Raw genomic sequence first — 16821 nt, forward strand, 5'->3', positions numbered from 1 at the left:
AACTCTCTTCCTTAAAAGGTGATGCAAGGAGAGCCTTTGAATATATTTAAGGCAGAGCTAGATAGATTCTGGTAAGCAAAGGAGTGATAGGTTATCGGGGGTAGGCAGGATGCAGATTTGAGGTTACTATCAGATCAGCCATGATTGCATTAAATGGCAGAGCAGGGTTGAGGCGCTGAATGTCCTACGCCTGTGCCTTGGCTGTATGTTCATATCATTGCCCTCATTGAACTTGGAGGCTGTAGCTGACCTTGCTGGGGAGGATAGGGATCGCTCCTACGGAGAAGGGAAGCTTGACCTCTGCCAACAACCTAGTACAGATCATAGCTTCATCCTGTTCATCACACTAAGTCACACGTAACCTGATATAACTTATGCTCATCAACTAAAACTCTATTTTATATTTTCTGGGCATGAGATCAAGGCCCTCCACACAGCTGAGCAGCATTCTGAGCCCCAGACCACTTCCAAGGATGAGGAGGCTCATGAAGATCCGTTGCAGCAGTCACCTTCACCGTCCACTAGCACAGAGACACACCTCAGTGCAATGTAGCTCTAGATTAGACTCAGGATCACTTTCTGGAGAACACCTCACTGACACGTCCCCCGCAGCAATCAGAAGCAGGGACATCCCAGCTCGCCAACATTCAGAGGGCTGCTGGAGACCAGCCACCTGCTCCGCCCCAGTCAGATGCTGAGCCTCTGGAAGTGGCTGCCAGCTCAATGGTGGAAATACAATGACCGGCGGCGGAACATCAGGCAGAGATTCGAGAATCACTCAGCAGACTAGAGCGAATGTTGGAGGAGTCCGTCCACGTTCTGTCTGATGTCGCGGCTGCAACTCAAGCACTTTGAGGTGACCATGGGAAGGTTGGCACCCAGCCCTGCACTCCATGGTCACCAAGCCTAGTGGGCACTATCAGGATGCAGGCAACATGGGGATGAAGCACCTTGACCTCCCTCCAGGTGCACCAACTCCCTCAGGAGTCAGGATGGGGCCCTCTGGCACTTCCAGGGAGGATGGACATCAGCTGGACACATCAGGGGCCTCCTCTCAGGTCACTCGAAGGGTGTGCAGTCGCCCGCAGTCCCTCTGCCTGTGCCCACACCCACTCCAACAGGACAGGCTATTGAGGGTGCTTCTGCCCGAGCAGGAAACCGTTATCAAGCCAGGGTCCTTCACACCCTTGGGTCACCAGAAGACATCCATCAAAGTCATTACAGGCATCTGGACGTAGCAGTCAGCAGCCTGACTCTGTCCCTGCTGTGGATGTTGGGCTGAGGTAGGGTTTGGAAAGTTTAAATATTTTGATGCTGCCAGTGGTTCACAGATGCGCTATCACTAAACAAATTGCACTTTTTGAAATCATTTGATCAGTATGCGAATGTTCGGGTCAACAAAAGGCACTGTGAATTGTACTTTGGAATCTTATGTCAAAGTCTAACCATCCTCCCAGTGAGAGTGTTCCACTCAGATTAACATTTATGTGATGTCAACCACAGATGAACTAGTCTTGGTAGCCTTACACGTTGTTAGGGAGATGTGTTTACATCTTTATTAGAAGTGTATGATGGAACCATCTCTCGCCCTTCTTATTTAAGGAATACCATTGAGTGAAGGAAGCTCATCAGTACTGATACTACAGTCGCATTTGTCTCTCAGTGGTAGTGCCCAAACACAAAATATGGACTTGAGAAAGCGATCCCTAGGTAGGTCCTCATCTCAGTCGTGGCAGACTTTGCATCATTAGATGGCAGTGAAAGTGTCAAGGCTTGTCTTGCATCATTTTTGTTCCTCAGTGGACTCCAAGTTCCCAGAGTGAGCATATTTGCAGGACACCACAGACCAAAGCTGAGATCATGGCCTGGTGATTCATGAGGCCATAACGCACAAGTGCGAATGTAAGACTCATTCTCTCAGCGATTGTTTGGCCATCCTCCGAGATGACAAGGAATGGCTTTGAGGCTAGGAGAGGTGTGACTATATGACCTCACTTGACTTGACTTTTCCTGGAACCTGTAGGCAATTCAAGTATCACAAGCACATCTACCACATATTCCTTCCTTCATGGTATCAGCATGTTCATACTGACCCTCAGCAGCCCCCTGAGCTTCCCAGACCTCTATCTTTATCTTCCAATTAACTCTCATCCTCCTCCAGCTCACCATCTGGCAAGGACTCACCACTTTGTACAGTCAGATTGTGAAGGGCACAACACACTGATTATGTGGGAAACCCTATTCAGACTGTATTGCAGTGAACACCTGAGTTCTGCAAGCATCTGAAGTGCATCTTCAGAAGTCCTATGGTATGCTGAACAAGGGAATGTGTGGAGTTGTGAGCGGCATTGTACTTCTCCTCGGCACAACGCACCGGACTCATCAGCCAGCGTTTCAGTGGGTCACCTTTTCCCCAAGCAGCCATCCTTGCAGACATTCTTGCTCCTTGAAAATCTCAGGCTCCTGGGAGTGACTCAGGATGTAGGAGCCATGGCAACTCCCAGGGTACCATGCATGGACGTACGGTAGTTGCATCCAATGGTCACATACTTGGTCTGGAAGCCATTCTGAAACCTGCCACTGTGTGACAGCTAGCACACTCCAGACCTTCAGCGGAAGAGGATACATGGAATCCACATATACTGCTCCATGAAAGTTGCATCAAATCAGTGCCCAAGTGTTAATCCTGCAGGTGTGTGTTTTAGCATCTCCAGGCAAGTTCAAATTGAGGCAGCACAAATTCAAAACAAAATTGCATTATAAAACCAGATTTTAATAAAAAGCACAACACCCATTTATCACATTTAGAGGATAAACTGCCGACAACAAAGGCAGGCACTTGGATGTTCACCATGAGTCAAACAAAATGACTCCTTTCTACCCATAAGTGATATTAATATTGTTCATTTCTCAATCTATTAACGAGTCACTGAAATACAGCTCCAGCATCTGCTGAAATCTTGTGTGTGCATTGTACATCTTTTGCCCTCACTGTTCCACTCTGATGAGGGCCTATACCTGGATATTGGCTTTACCTTCCTCACTCCAGTGTTTGCAGACCTAAGCTGTGTCTCCCATTGTGCTTTTAGTCCATATTTCATGTATCTGCATCTGTTTTTCTTCCCCATGCTTTTCCGGCATTTGGAGAACTGCTGCAGGCCAGAAATCTACTGAGTCCAAGTCAGATACTGAGCCTGTGATCTCAGTCCTCGATCAGTTGGTGGATCATGGGAATATCAGGAAGGGACGTCAGCTACACTCCTCAGAATGCAAGGGATGATGGAGTAATCCATCCGCCTTCAGTCCAAGGTGATAGTGGCAGCATGCCAACACTGGCAGAATGGCAGCCGCCATAGAGGCCTTGGTCCCAATCCTGCACTGCTGTGCAGGCAGAAGTCCATCACTGAAGCCATAACTGGTCTCCAGCAGTATCAATGCAAGGGGGTGGGGGAGCAGCTGGATCTCACTCCAGCAGCCTCATCACCTCAAAGAGTCAGCCAGGAACACTCAGGCACCCATACAGATTAGAATCAGCAACTGGACGCCCTGGGGCCATCTACCCAGGTGACTCCAGGATCCCAATCCTCACTTCCTGTGACCTCATCACCTCCAGTTCCACAGGCCAAGAAGGATGCACTTGCTGCATAGCAGGACACCAAAGCAAGCTGGCCCTCCAGATCTCGGCCGTCCAGTGGACACATACCAAGGTCATAACAGACAATAGGGTATCACTCTTCGCATGCTGCCTCCACCTTCACTGCGGATGTCAGGGATGCACCCAGCCGTAGCAGCAGGGTTAGGAAAGTTTAAAACATGTAGGAGCACAATGGTTGCACAGGTATTCACAAATTGTATATAATGTGCACGACAGTAAACAGAACATTGCCCTTCTACATCTCCTCGTGTATGCTTCCTTTTCTTTAAGAGCTGTGTTTCAGTCAACCAGGATACACAAGGTCCCTCCCCCCACTTATTGAGGAGGTCCCTATCATGGGCATGTTGTCTGTGTAGTCTGCTTACATTTCACCATAGTGTCTGGCTGTTTCAATATCCATTCCAACACCAGCGACGTCTCCTCCATAATTTTAAAAGTGTTTGTGGAAGGCACATCATTATCATGCTTTACATGGTCGTTCCATGTTCACTCTTGGCTGTGAGACATGTGGCAGAGGTGTTCTCCCATCTTGTACACATGATGGAAAGGTTGTTAGAATGGTAGAAGTGTTAATGCATGGAGGGTTACATGTCCTAAAACTCCATGTACTCTGTCATTTTAGCTAGCGCAAGTATCGCCAGCATTCCACCACCACCCCCCCCCCCCCCCACCATTACTGCCCACTCTCCTCTGTGCCTGCAAGTTGCCCCCTCACTGCCCCACCACACATTACTGGGAGCCCCATGGGTGGGGTTCCAGTAGAGCCCACCCCAGCACTGCCCTGGCCCAGGTTGGCACAGCGCATTTCTTTTATCCTGTTCATTGGTACTTGTACTTTTTTTTGTAACTGTATATTCACCAAAACCTGTTTTTTACTGCCATGTCCCTCCCCTTGGCAATTGTTCTTGATGATTTTGCATAATCGACTCTCTACCATGCACCATTGCACATATCTTCACGACCTCTCCTTTCAGGAGCATTAGCTCAATGTATATGACAGCCCTTCTGGTGTTCACTGCCACATCATCCCTTGTCTCATCTGTCATTTAAAAAAAAATGTTTGCAAGGACCAGAATTACAGGCAGTTAATCCCCATATCCCTCAGACTCTTGTTAACCTTGATCATCTAAAATTTGAATATTGTCTTACATACATGGGACAGCAGGACAAAATAAATGGGAATAAAGACAAGTAAAACATACGTCTTGCACATGGTTTTGAAAACTCTGATGGATAATCAGGATGGTAGTTGATTGGAATACGAGTAACATTTTGATCGTCCTTTTAACAGAACAGTGCCTTGACAAGGAAGTGACCCATAAAATGAAGGTCAAGACCTTCAGGAGCTAGCAAAGAAATTGTTCCACATTGATCAATTCCACTGATTTTGTTTTTTTGTTCTCCAGCCACTGTCCCCTGCCCTAGTTCTGATATTTGAGGAGCAGCCCACAAAATCAGCTCTCACCACTATGATATTTGAAATTAACAGCTTTTAGTTTACTGTCTGCTGAGCGTCAGATTTAAGGGTGGAAACAGGCTGACCCAGGAGGTTTGAAAGAAGGGATGAGGGCTCCCTTCCACTCTGAGGAATACATTACTTTTATTACTAGCCATGGGGGAGACAATTTCCAATACATTTTGGGGAACAGTGAACTTGTGTACATGATGGATCACTATAGATGCCAAGGAGAACTTTGCAGTACATTTAAAGGGCAATTTTGGCAGTGGGAGCCTCAAATCTACTTCATTGAATTGATCTATATGCAGGTTGGGCTATAATGCATGAAAGCATTACTTAATTGAAGAGCAGCAATTTTAAGTGTGGGCATCAACTGCTCTTATAAAACATGTACATCTCTTATGTTTTGTCTGCTAATAGCTATAATTACATCGAGCAAAAGTAACACACAGTGCACTTTGTAATCTTCACACACCACCACACAATTCAGTAAGTCCCACTTTCCCCATCGCCTCCCCCCTCTTTCTCTCATACATTGAAATGTTGCTTGACAAATACACACCAGCCATACTTCCAGAGGTGACAGGGCACTGACTCGTACTGCAAGATTGGGGCAGGAGTATCCCTAGCATCGGTTTTCATCAAATAATTTTTAAAATGCTATCAGGATTCTAGAGAACCAGATCCTTGCAGTTCAGATATCATAAATCACTAGAGTAGAGAAATGATATGGACTCCAATAAGTTACTTTTACCTCATAATTTTCTTTCCTAGTCTCCATGTTTACTGACAATGTTTTCCTCTCCCCATCAATACTAGCATTGTCATCTTTTCATCAAAAACCAGTCATTCTTATGTGCTCCCAACTATCACCAGTCTGACCTCCTATTTTTTCCAGAGTCCTTGGACGTAACATTATCTCTCCTGAATCTCTCTGTAGCCTGATCAACTACAACATCCTCCCCAAAACATTGCTTCTTTCTTGTCCAGCTCCATGGGATTCACTCACCTGGTTCCAATCCTACCTTTCCAAAATGTAGCTAGACCATCTCTTCCTATCTCTGTACCATCGGCTGTGGAGCACTCCATAATTCTACCTATTTCTCATCCAAATGCTGCCCTTTGTCAACATTTGAGGCATTTAAAAGTCAGACAACTACTTCAGAGGTAATCATAGAAACCCTACAGTGCAGAAGGAGGCCATTCGGCCCATCGAGTCTGCACCGACCACAATCCCACCCAGGCCCTACCCCCACATATTTTACCTGCTAATCCCTCTAACCTACGCATCTCTGGACTCTAAGGGGCAATTTTTAACCTGGCCAATCAACCTAACCCGCACATCTTTGGACTGTGGGAGGAAACCGGAGCACCCGGAGGAAACCCACGCAGACACGAGGAGAATGTGCAAACTCCACACAGACAGTGACCCGAGCCGGGAATCGAACCTGGGACCCTGGAGCTGTGAAGCAGCAGTGCTAACCACTGTGCAATGTGGAGTATGAAGGGGACGTTTTTGGGATTAAAGACTTGTCATAGCTAATAAAATGGTGAAGCAGGTAAAACATGCCAAATGACTACTCCTATTCTGGCATAACTGATAGGTTATATTGAGCTGGTGAGCATTAAAACTCATTTGCATCCATGGCTTACTGGGAAATGCATTCCAATTTCTCAAGAACTCACATATTCTTTGATTAGGAATTCTAGCCATTTTCCCATTATTAACATTAAACTCATTGGTTTTCCCTTTTCTGCTGTTTGAATGATGTTTACTAATTTTAATCCTACAGCATCACTCCCAAATCCACTGACTTTGGCAATAAAATACAATCACATAAATCCCCAAGATTTCAAATCTAAACTGTGAAACTATGGCATATTCCCAGGAGAACGTCACACTGCAGTTCAGTGTAGCTTTCAACTGGCAGCTAAGCTCAGAAAATGTTCAGAAAAGAGAAATGCTCAGCATGTGCATATAGCCATCCTTTCGAAGTTAATTTCAGGAAACTGCACTGTTTTGTTTTAAAACTATGTACAGGCTAATAGAAATTACTGATTTCATCAAGAGTGCAAACTTCTACTTTTCAAAACTTATGAAGTCGCTGAAACAATGTTAGAATGAATACATTATTATTCAGTGAGCTTGATAGTTGTCACCACATATAATTTATATGTGGACTGATGGCTGTCAACTATAACCTAGAACTTAGGACTGATCACAATCTGCTGTTTGGATGTCATCTTATACCCAAGTGTTTTTAACTAAGATTTATATCCCTACAAGATGCCAATCTGTGGAACCATAAAACCATAATTCCTTATTGAAAAATTACTGTAGCTTCAGTCAAAGAGGGCACTGGCTCAAAAAGGAAAATGACAAATTACTAAGGTTACAAAGTGTATTTTGCCATTTGTGAGATGCTACTGAAGCTGATCCTTGGAAAGAATCTGAAGTGAAGAAGTTCAAGGGCATAGTTAACTTTGATGATTTCTGGCAGGGAATGGTGATCATTCCGAAAGGTACGAGGGCTTCAACAACATGGTCACCGATCTCTGAGACTATCTGCCTGGAGAGAGAGTTTCCTGTGCCACTGGATCTTGGTCATCTCCAGGTAGTTCCATTTTTGGTGGTAGATTCTGTGTTGAGGGTATGGCCTCTATATTCTTCCTGCCCCTTTCCTCTCTGTGCCCTCCTACTAATTGAAGTTCTGCAGAAGGATTGCTCCTCATGTCCACTAAGCTCAAGATATGACAGCCTTCCTTCTGGACAGATGGCTACCCAATTGTGACTGGCAGCTTTGGCCCCTGCTCTTCAGCTCTAATGATTTCAGGGCAGTGACAACCCTGTTCACTACCAGAGCACGAAGTGTCCACCTGCGCAGCTCCATGGGCTCTTCCTTTCCATAGGCTGAGTCCTCTTCCTGCCCCTTGGCTATTTTATGGGCCAGGATAATTTTCTGGGGCAGCTATGACTGGCTCCTCACTCTGTACCCACCTCTCTTCAGCTGGTCAATAACAGTGCGTGTAATAAATCTGCATCTTATGGGTCAGTAATGCTCTCTTTGCCAGAGCTGGATAGTACATTAGTTTCATAACAGATGCAACCTCACAGGGACAGAGGGAATTTGGTTTCAGCACCATCACTGGATTCCCCCAGATGCAGTGCATCATTGAGTGCACCCATGTGGCCATCAACGTACCCAGGGACTGCCCAATCAGACTCATCAATCGGGAGAGCTTTCACTCCCTCAGCATTCAACTGGTCTGTGGCCTTACTAGAGCTTCATCCCTGTGTGCACTCACTTTCTTGGCGGTTGCCATGATTCCTTCATCTTCCGCCAGTTCAGGCTGTCTCAGAGCTTCACACCAATCCCTAAGGTATGGGGATAGATCCTGAGGGACTACTCACATCGCAACAGAAGTCCCAATCTGAGGTAATACAACCAATGCCACCTGCTCATTGAGCTGGCCATCAATGCGATTCCAGAGTCTGGACTGGGTGGGGGGGCGGGGGGAGACTAGCAGTGCAATGAGTGACCAGATTATTTTAGTGAAAAAAACAAAGCACTGGAAATATTTCTTGAATAAGAGTCATATCCAACTTGAAATGTTAATCCTGATTTCCTCTCCCCAGATGCTACCAGACCGTCTGAATATTTACAGCACTTCGATTTTTATTTCAGATTTCCAACATCCGCAGTATTTTGTTTTGACATCTATATAGACTGAAGGCCTCCTCTAGTGCTGTACTGTTTTATGATTCTGTTTGGTCGAAAGATAAATATTGGCCAGACCACCAGGCCAACAGTGTCATGGGAACCTTGACGTTCATCCGAGAGGGAAGATGGGACTTTGGTTCAATGTCTCATCCAAAAGGTGGCACCTCCAGAAGTGCGGCACAACCTCAGCACTGCACACAAGTGTCAACCTAGATTATATGTGTTCAAATCTCTGGAGTGGACTTGAACCTGCAATCTTCTGACTCAGGAGCCCCAGTAGCCAAGGCTGACACTTTGGAATGAAAAAGAACCCACGTGGTTTGTAGAACTCCGGTAGACACAATTCATAACCAGCTGAACCTCTGGGATGGCATACAAGGTGTAATTTTAAACATCTCATTTTAATACAGTGACATCAGAACACAATACCTTTAAATTGTACTTCTGAGCTTTACTGTGTTACTGAGTGGAGAAGAAAGGGAAGAAAAACAGGACTGGAGGACAATGACAATCTACATGCCACTTTTGCGCTTCTTCTATTGGCTTGCACGTTTATAGACATTGTAGCAGACTGTCTCAATGTGCATATAATTCAGCAGGGGAGGGGGCCAGATCATATCTTATTCAGCGCGTGAGGCGAAGCAGAGAGGGAAGAGGTTATCGGAATTGCTGGGGCCTATTGCCCAAGTTGATCCTGCGTACGCTGTGGGCCCGTCCCCAGAGGTATATAAGGAACGTTTACTTCTACAGATGGAGTTTGAGACATGGTCCTTGCGTCAAGCAGAAGAGATGCTGTTCAAGTCTAAGTATACACACTGAGCATGGGGACAAGACAAGCAAGCTTCTAGCTCACCAGCTGCGCCAATTCTCCGCCAAAAGTCTACTACACAAATGCAGATTCGAATGGGGTCTCTACTGATCCACAGTGAATAAGTGAACTGTTTAGGGACTTTTACTCAACCCTCTGTAGCTCGGAGGGTACCACCAATGAGGCGGACTTTCAGGAGTTCTTTGGGGCACTGAATCTCCCGGTGTACAGGGGAGAGGCCGCGGCACTGGAAAAACCAATCGACGTTGAAGAAATTGTTAGGGCGGCCAGAACTATGCCGAGTGGGAAATGTCTGGCACCAGATGGGTACCCTATCGAATTCTACAAAATATTTATGGATGGGTTGGCTCCCTTGCTACTGCGCATGATCAATGAATCATATGAGAACTGCTCTCTCCGGCAGATTTTGAGGCAAGCGACAATTTCGCTTATCCTTACAAAGAATAAGGACCTGCAAATCTGCAGCTCCAATCGACCGATCTCACTGTTGAATGTGGATCTCAAACTGACCTCTAAGATTCTGGCCATTCGCTTGGAGGACATTCTGCCCTCTATCATCTCACCTGACCAGACTGGGTTCATTAAAAATAGACATATGTACTCGAATATTCGGCAGCTGTTTAACATTATATACACGCCTGCCACCTCCAAGCTACCAGAGATGTTAATCTCGTTGGACACTGAAAAAGCATCTGATCGGGTGGAATGGGATTATTTATTTTACGCCCTTGGGAGGTTCGGGTTCAGCCCAAAACTCATCTCCTGGATCAAAATACTGTACAAAATAGCCTCGGTCCTGACAAACGATGTGCATTCAACTTTTCTCCCTTTGTCCCGGGGCACTAGGCAAGGGTGCCCCCCTCTCCCCCGTTATTTGCTATTGAACCTCTTGCTGCGGCATTTTGCAACAGCAAACGAGTGGTGGAGATTGGTCGGGAGGGAATCGAGTGGAGAGTATCGCTGTATGCTGACGACCTACTATTGTATGTTGGCGACCCGTCCAACTTGATTCCCGAAGTCTTATCTATACTGGAGAGGTTTGGTTGTATTTCGGGGTACAAGCTTAACTTGAATAAGAGTGAGCTTATTCCTTTGAAAGCAGCGGCTCGTAGCCTCCCGCTCCAAACCCTGCCTTTCAAGATTGTCACTAGGCAGTTCACTTACTTGGGAGTGCAAGTGACTAGCAAATTTAGTGGGCACTTTGGAGCTAACTTTATTGCATTCATGGGGTGGACAGAACAGGACCTCAAACATTGGTCTACCCTCCCATTATCGTTGGCATGCCGTATCAATGCAGTGAAGATGAACACACTAGCCAAGTTTTTATATCTTTCAGTGCATCCCAGTGTTCATCCCCAAATCCTTTTTTCACAGACTTGATCGACTCATTTCAAGCTTTGTCTGGAATAGGAAAAATCCAAGAATGCTGAGGACAGTCTTGCAAAGCCCTAAACGGGAGGGGGGATTGCCCAATTTCCCATTTTATTATTGGGCAGCCAATATGAGAGCGGTAGTGTGTTGGGTGCGGAGAGAGGGGCAACAGGAGGTTCCTCGTTGGCTGCAGTTAGAATCTACCTCCTGTGCTCCGTCTTCCCTGGCTGCCTTGATATGTTCCCCGGTAGATTTTCCCTCCTCCCAGTACACTAGGAATACACTTGTCAAGTCAACTCTTAGAATTTGGACACAATTTAGACGCCACTTTGGGTTTCAGGCCTGGCCTCCCTGGTATCGGCTAACCATTTTTTTCCCTCTGTCTGCTTTGGACGGGGCCTTCAATATATGGGCCAAGCACGGGATCAGAACATTCCGGGACTTGTATGTTGGCGGCGTGTTTGTGTCATTCCAGCAGGTGGTGAATAAGTTTACTTTACCTGCAATGCACTTGCAGATACAATGCAAACTCCTTCACAGAGCATATCTAACTAGGGTTAGACAGAATAAATACCTTTACCTTACTGTTGTATGAAACTTTCTTGCTACAATTTAAATAGAGGTTGCAAATGGCCAGGATGAGAAAAGTTTTACACTTGTTGGGCAGACTTTTACCAATTAGTCAGTGTGTCAGGCTCTGACCGAAAACTGGCACAGCCGATTATTCAGACCAGACTTTTTTGGCATTCAGTGCAGACAATCCGGGGGCATCGTTTACGTCATCACTCGGGCAGGGCAGGGCCTGATAGAGCTGGCAAAGCCGGCACCACAGATATCGGGGTATCATCTTTAAAGGAGGCTCCAATCAGCACTGAAAATTAACTCCCCCAAACCACTCCCCAGGAACACGGAGGACCACACCTCCCCACAACCATGGAAGTATCAGGGGCTCACCTCCCCCTCCCCAACACACAACTATCAGGGGCTCTCCTTCCGTCCCGTCCCCCCCCTCACTCACCACCACAGACATTTCACACGCACACATGCACACACACCAGCCCTCCCCCAACACAGGTAAGGGGAACCCCTCCCCCACAGGGCTCCCCAGAGGATCCACCCTTGGCACATGCTACCTGGCACTGCCTGGGCATTTCTCTCTGCCCCCAAGAGCTATACTTACCTTGGCATCCCCAGCAGGACCCCCAATTGTTCAAAACAACTGCGCAGTAACAAAGGCATTTGGTGCTCAATGTCAGAATGTGTGATGGCATTCACAGTTTGAGTAAAATTTCTGATAAAAAACTGGAAGTGGCCCCTCTCAAGTTAAAGTTAAGAGTTAGTTTATTTATTAGTCACAAGTAAGGCTTACATTAACACTGCAATGAAGTTACTGTGAAATTCCCCTAGTCGCCACACTCCGTCGCCTGTTCGGATCAATGCACCTAACCCACACATCTTTGGACTGTGGGAGGAAACCGGAGCACCCGGAGGAAACCCACACGGACATGGGGAGAACGTGCAAACTCCACACAGACAGTGATCAGAGGCCAGAATTGAACCTGAGTCCCTGGCACTGTGAGGCAGCAGTGCTAACTACTGTGCCACCGTGCCGCCATTGCGACATCATGCCGCCAAACTGATGTTTGTTCATACTGGTCATGACATGATCACATTCAAGTACTCTAATGACTTTTCCATATCCTTCATTTTAAATCTAGTATTATGTGAACCACAAGGTAGGGCTAAACAGAGCACACTTTGTGTGACTCAGACAGGGATAAGAAGCTCTAGGGAAGGTTAAAAATAGCTCAGGTGAGAAACATTAGTCATATAGTTGGCGCAATAGGATTTCAACCTGCTGGGTTGCAATGTCCTCTTGTCACAGAAGAGGGAATAACTTCTTGATTTCATAAACACCCCCTGTCCAAAACAGATTGCTTTCTGGCCACCTTGACACATTAACTATGAGGCATGCATTAGCTTTTTAAGAACATTTAAAAAAAATTGAAGTGAATATTTATGTGTGCGTCAATTAAATCCCCCATCCCTCAAATTTATTTCAGTCTGAATTATAAATCTCTGCACTCACAAATAGTCAACAAGATCATTTTACATTACTGGGGCCTCATTTAACTGGATGATGATGAATACACAAACTCCTAGACAGAACCACTCGCATGTCACCCTGACTGACCAACAAAGTAGAACAAATCCCAATTCCAGAGCAATTCAGAAGCAAGTGCTCAACTTTAATATCCATCATCTCGCCACAGAATTTTAAAACTTTGAGCAAATAAAATCAACAAAGTACAAAAATAAGCTGAAAGCTTACAGATTGTGCATTTCATCAACACCAGCTCAAAGTCAGGGAGGCAAGTACTTCCATAACACAAAACTTAGATTAAAGGCAACAGTAGCATAGCGGTAATGATATTGGACTAGTATTCCAGAGGCCTGCTGTAATATTCCAGAAGGATGTGTTCAAATTCCACTACAGGATTTAACTTGAATTCAATTAATTAATAAATTTGGAATAAAATGCCAGTCTCATTAATCATGAAAGTACCAGATTGTCGTAAAAGCCCATAATGTCTTTTAGGGAGGAAATCTGTCAACCTTATCCAGTCTGGCCTATATGTGATTCCAAATCCACAGCAATGTGGTTGATTCTTAACTGTCCTCTGAAGTGTTATAGCAAGCCATTCTGTTGTAACAAGCCACTACAGAAGAATACACTGTGGGTTATCTATATTACATGGACTGCAGTGTTTCAATCAGGTGGTTCTTCATCTTCTCAAGGTAAACTGGGCAATAAATGCTGACCTTGCCAGTGATGCTCACATCCCAAGAATGAATTTAAAAAATGGACTAACAAGAGGCTTTTCCCAAACCTTGGCAATTCTCAGTAAGAAGTTTAAACTGTAATATCAGAACATAGCGATGTATCCGACTATACAAAAGCTACAATTCAGTTTTTAACAATGTCCCTAATTTGACAGGGCATTGCTTGATGCTGACAATGGGAATTTTTTAAAGAACTACAAAACTAACACTGATGTACCACGCCTTGATCAACGCAAAATCATCATAAATTTTACATCTGAGCACTTCCTATCTACTCCCTTCCATGACAAATTACTATATCCATAGTTCTACTGGAACTGCCTATGTAAACTATGTAATTACACTCTCCCTCAATGAAGGCATTGCAGCACTTCGTGATGACATTAGCCTTGGTTGATGTACAAAACTTCAGACCTTAGATTGCAGATTTATGGAAATTTTCTAAGCTGAACCTTTGCATAGTGAAAATCTAGAATTAAGATGCAAGTTTTTATTCCTGCACTTCAAAAATATTTTATTTCAAGCATTAACTATATTAAAAACAAAATCATTAGTAGAGTCATAATAAAAAGTTCAGGAATGGCTATCACTCTCTTGTAGTGGCATTTACCTTAATAGGTAGCTTAATTGAGATATATGCATTATTAGCAATAGTTCTAGTAGCAAGGATGAGAGTGAGTGAAGACAAAAAGTCTGCCATTTTCTTTACAACCAAGGGATCATATCCATCTTGTAGTGTAAAGCAGCAAAATCACTGCAGCATGAGGGGATGGAAAAATTATAGCTTTTTTATGATCTGTAGTGAAATGTAAATGCTTCTAGGTCATTTCAAATGGGTGGAATTATTAGACTTCAAGTGGTTACAAATATTTTCCCTTTATTTACCATCAAGATTGTGGACCAATGCATTTGTAACAATCACCAAAGTGACCTCAGCATTTTCAGCATTCAATACAGTTAGTGCATGTAATCCAGGATGAAGTTCATACTAACAACCTTGCTGGATTGTGTTGTACATACAAAGTGAAGCAAAAGTCTACAGACAGTAGGAGGAAAACATTTCAAAGGGTGGAATTCCATAACTGAGAAGTTGGAATTCCACCAAAAGTGGAAATTTCTCATCTCTATAGTTGGTTAAAAAAAAAATTTACACAGTGCCTTTCACAACCCAAGAATGACAAACTACTTTGTAGCCAATGAAGCAAAGTAACTGACAAAGTGCATCATCAAATATTTCTGAAATCGCAGCTTACATTGAAGTACTGTGGAAATGGAATACTCTTTAATCAACAGCATATGGTCCATTGCGCATTGACAGGTGGTGTGTGGGGTTAGCAAACATTTCTAAGAGGTTAGAAGTGTCAGTGCTTTGTAATATATGCATGCATACACATACCTTCCAGCTCCTCTTTTTCATAGTGAATGTTGAGGATTGAACTCGTTCCACCTTGGTCTACCACAGCCTCCTCATCATGCCTCTGCTGGAGATACAGAAAACAATGTATTAAATCACGACATTGCTGGTAAATATATGTCAATGTGTATTACTTAATGCAACAGCCATCCCCAACATGCTTTCCAACGTGGCCCCAAATCTGAATCATTCAAGCACACCCTAACTCTTTCTTTTCCCAGCCAAGTTATGATGGAATGATGAGCATTATTGAGTAAAAGTAGCTTAAGACCAGAAAATATATGAGATATCAGGAAAACAGGCTGCACACATCAATAGGTCTGGTTTAACAGGGAAAACTATGTATGAAATTGACAAAAAATAATGTATGGTCAATGGGGCAATAACTATTCTAGAAATCAGGTTTGAAATAGCTCACATGTTTGGAACACTCCATAGAAATAGGCAGTGATTTTTCATTGCATGTTATGATACTTATTATGCTTTAACAATTCCTAATCTCTGTAGGCTTTTGTTGATGCATCAACTATTTATTACATTTTTGCTCCTAAAGATCTATTTTATCTACCCACAGTGTGGATTGGGTGCTGCAGTGGATTAGTAACTACCTTTTCACCCTGGAGAATTTAATTCTCATCCAGGCCCTTGAACTGAAAGACTGGTGAGTTGAAAACCCTCTCTTTATTCTGAGCACATCTTAGCCAGGATATACTGGCCTTGCAGGGAACGCAGCATGGATTTACTGCAATGGAACCTGGACGCCGAGAGTCCAATTATCAGGAAACTAGGGTTTTGATAAAAAGGTTGTCAACCTGAAGTGTTAACTCTGTTTCTCTTTCCATAGATGCTGCCTGACCTGCTTAGTATTTCCAGCATTTTCTGTTTTTATTTTAGATTTAAATAAATGCTGGCCTTGTAAGTGCCATTCACATCCCACAAATGAAGAAAATAAATAGTTGGATAGAAATTCATTGAGGGGAGCAGAGGAAGGAATACTTAATAAAACTTTAAACCCTTTGTAAACTTGAGCAGAAATTGCCCACAAAAACATACAAACTAGATGGAGTAGGCCATTCGGCCCTTCGAGCCTGCACTGCCCTTCATTATGATCTTGGCTGATCATCAAATTCAGTATCCTGATCCCCTCTTCCCTCCATATTCCTTGATCCCTTTAGCCCCAAGAGCTATGTCTAATTTCTGCTTGAAATCAGACAACGTTTTGGCCTCAACTACTTTCTGTGGTAGTGAATTCCACACATTCACCACCCTCTGGGTGAAGAAATTTCTCCTCACCTCAGTTCTAAAAGGTTTACCCCTTATCTTCAAACTATGACCCCTCGTGCTGGACTCCCCCACCATTGGAACATTCTCTCTGAATCTAACCCTGTTAGAATTTTATAAGTTTCTATGAGATCCCCTCTCACTCTTCTAAACTCCAGTGAATATAATCCTAACCAACTGAGTCTGTCCTCATATGACAGACCTGCCATCCCAAGAATCAGCCTGGTAAACCTTCGCTGTGCTCCC

General features: G+C 44.3%; 1 protein-coding gene across 1 annotated transcript in view; it reads right to left on the reverse strand.

Moving 5' to 3' along the window:
- LOC144481946 (electroneutral sodium bicarbonate exchanger 1-like) overlaps positions 1–15353 on the reverse strand; it is a 122438-nt gene extending 107085 nt beyond the window's left edge. The window contains exon 1 of the mRNA XM_078201120.1: positions 15277–15353. The gene's annotated coding sequence lies outside the window, so the exon portion shown is untranslated. The remainder of the gene's footprint in view (positions 1–15276) is intronic.
- Between the last annotated feature and the right edge of the window lie 1468 nt (positions 15354–16821).

Source organism: Mustelus asterias, chromosome X (assembly GCF_964213995.1).
Source record: "Mustelus asterias chromosome X, sMusAst1.hap1.1, whole genome shotgun sequence".
Classification (NCBI taxonomy): Eukaryota; Metazoa; Chordata; class Chondrichthyes; order Carcharhiniformes; family Triakidae; genus Mustelus; species Mustelus asterias.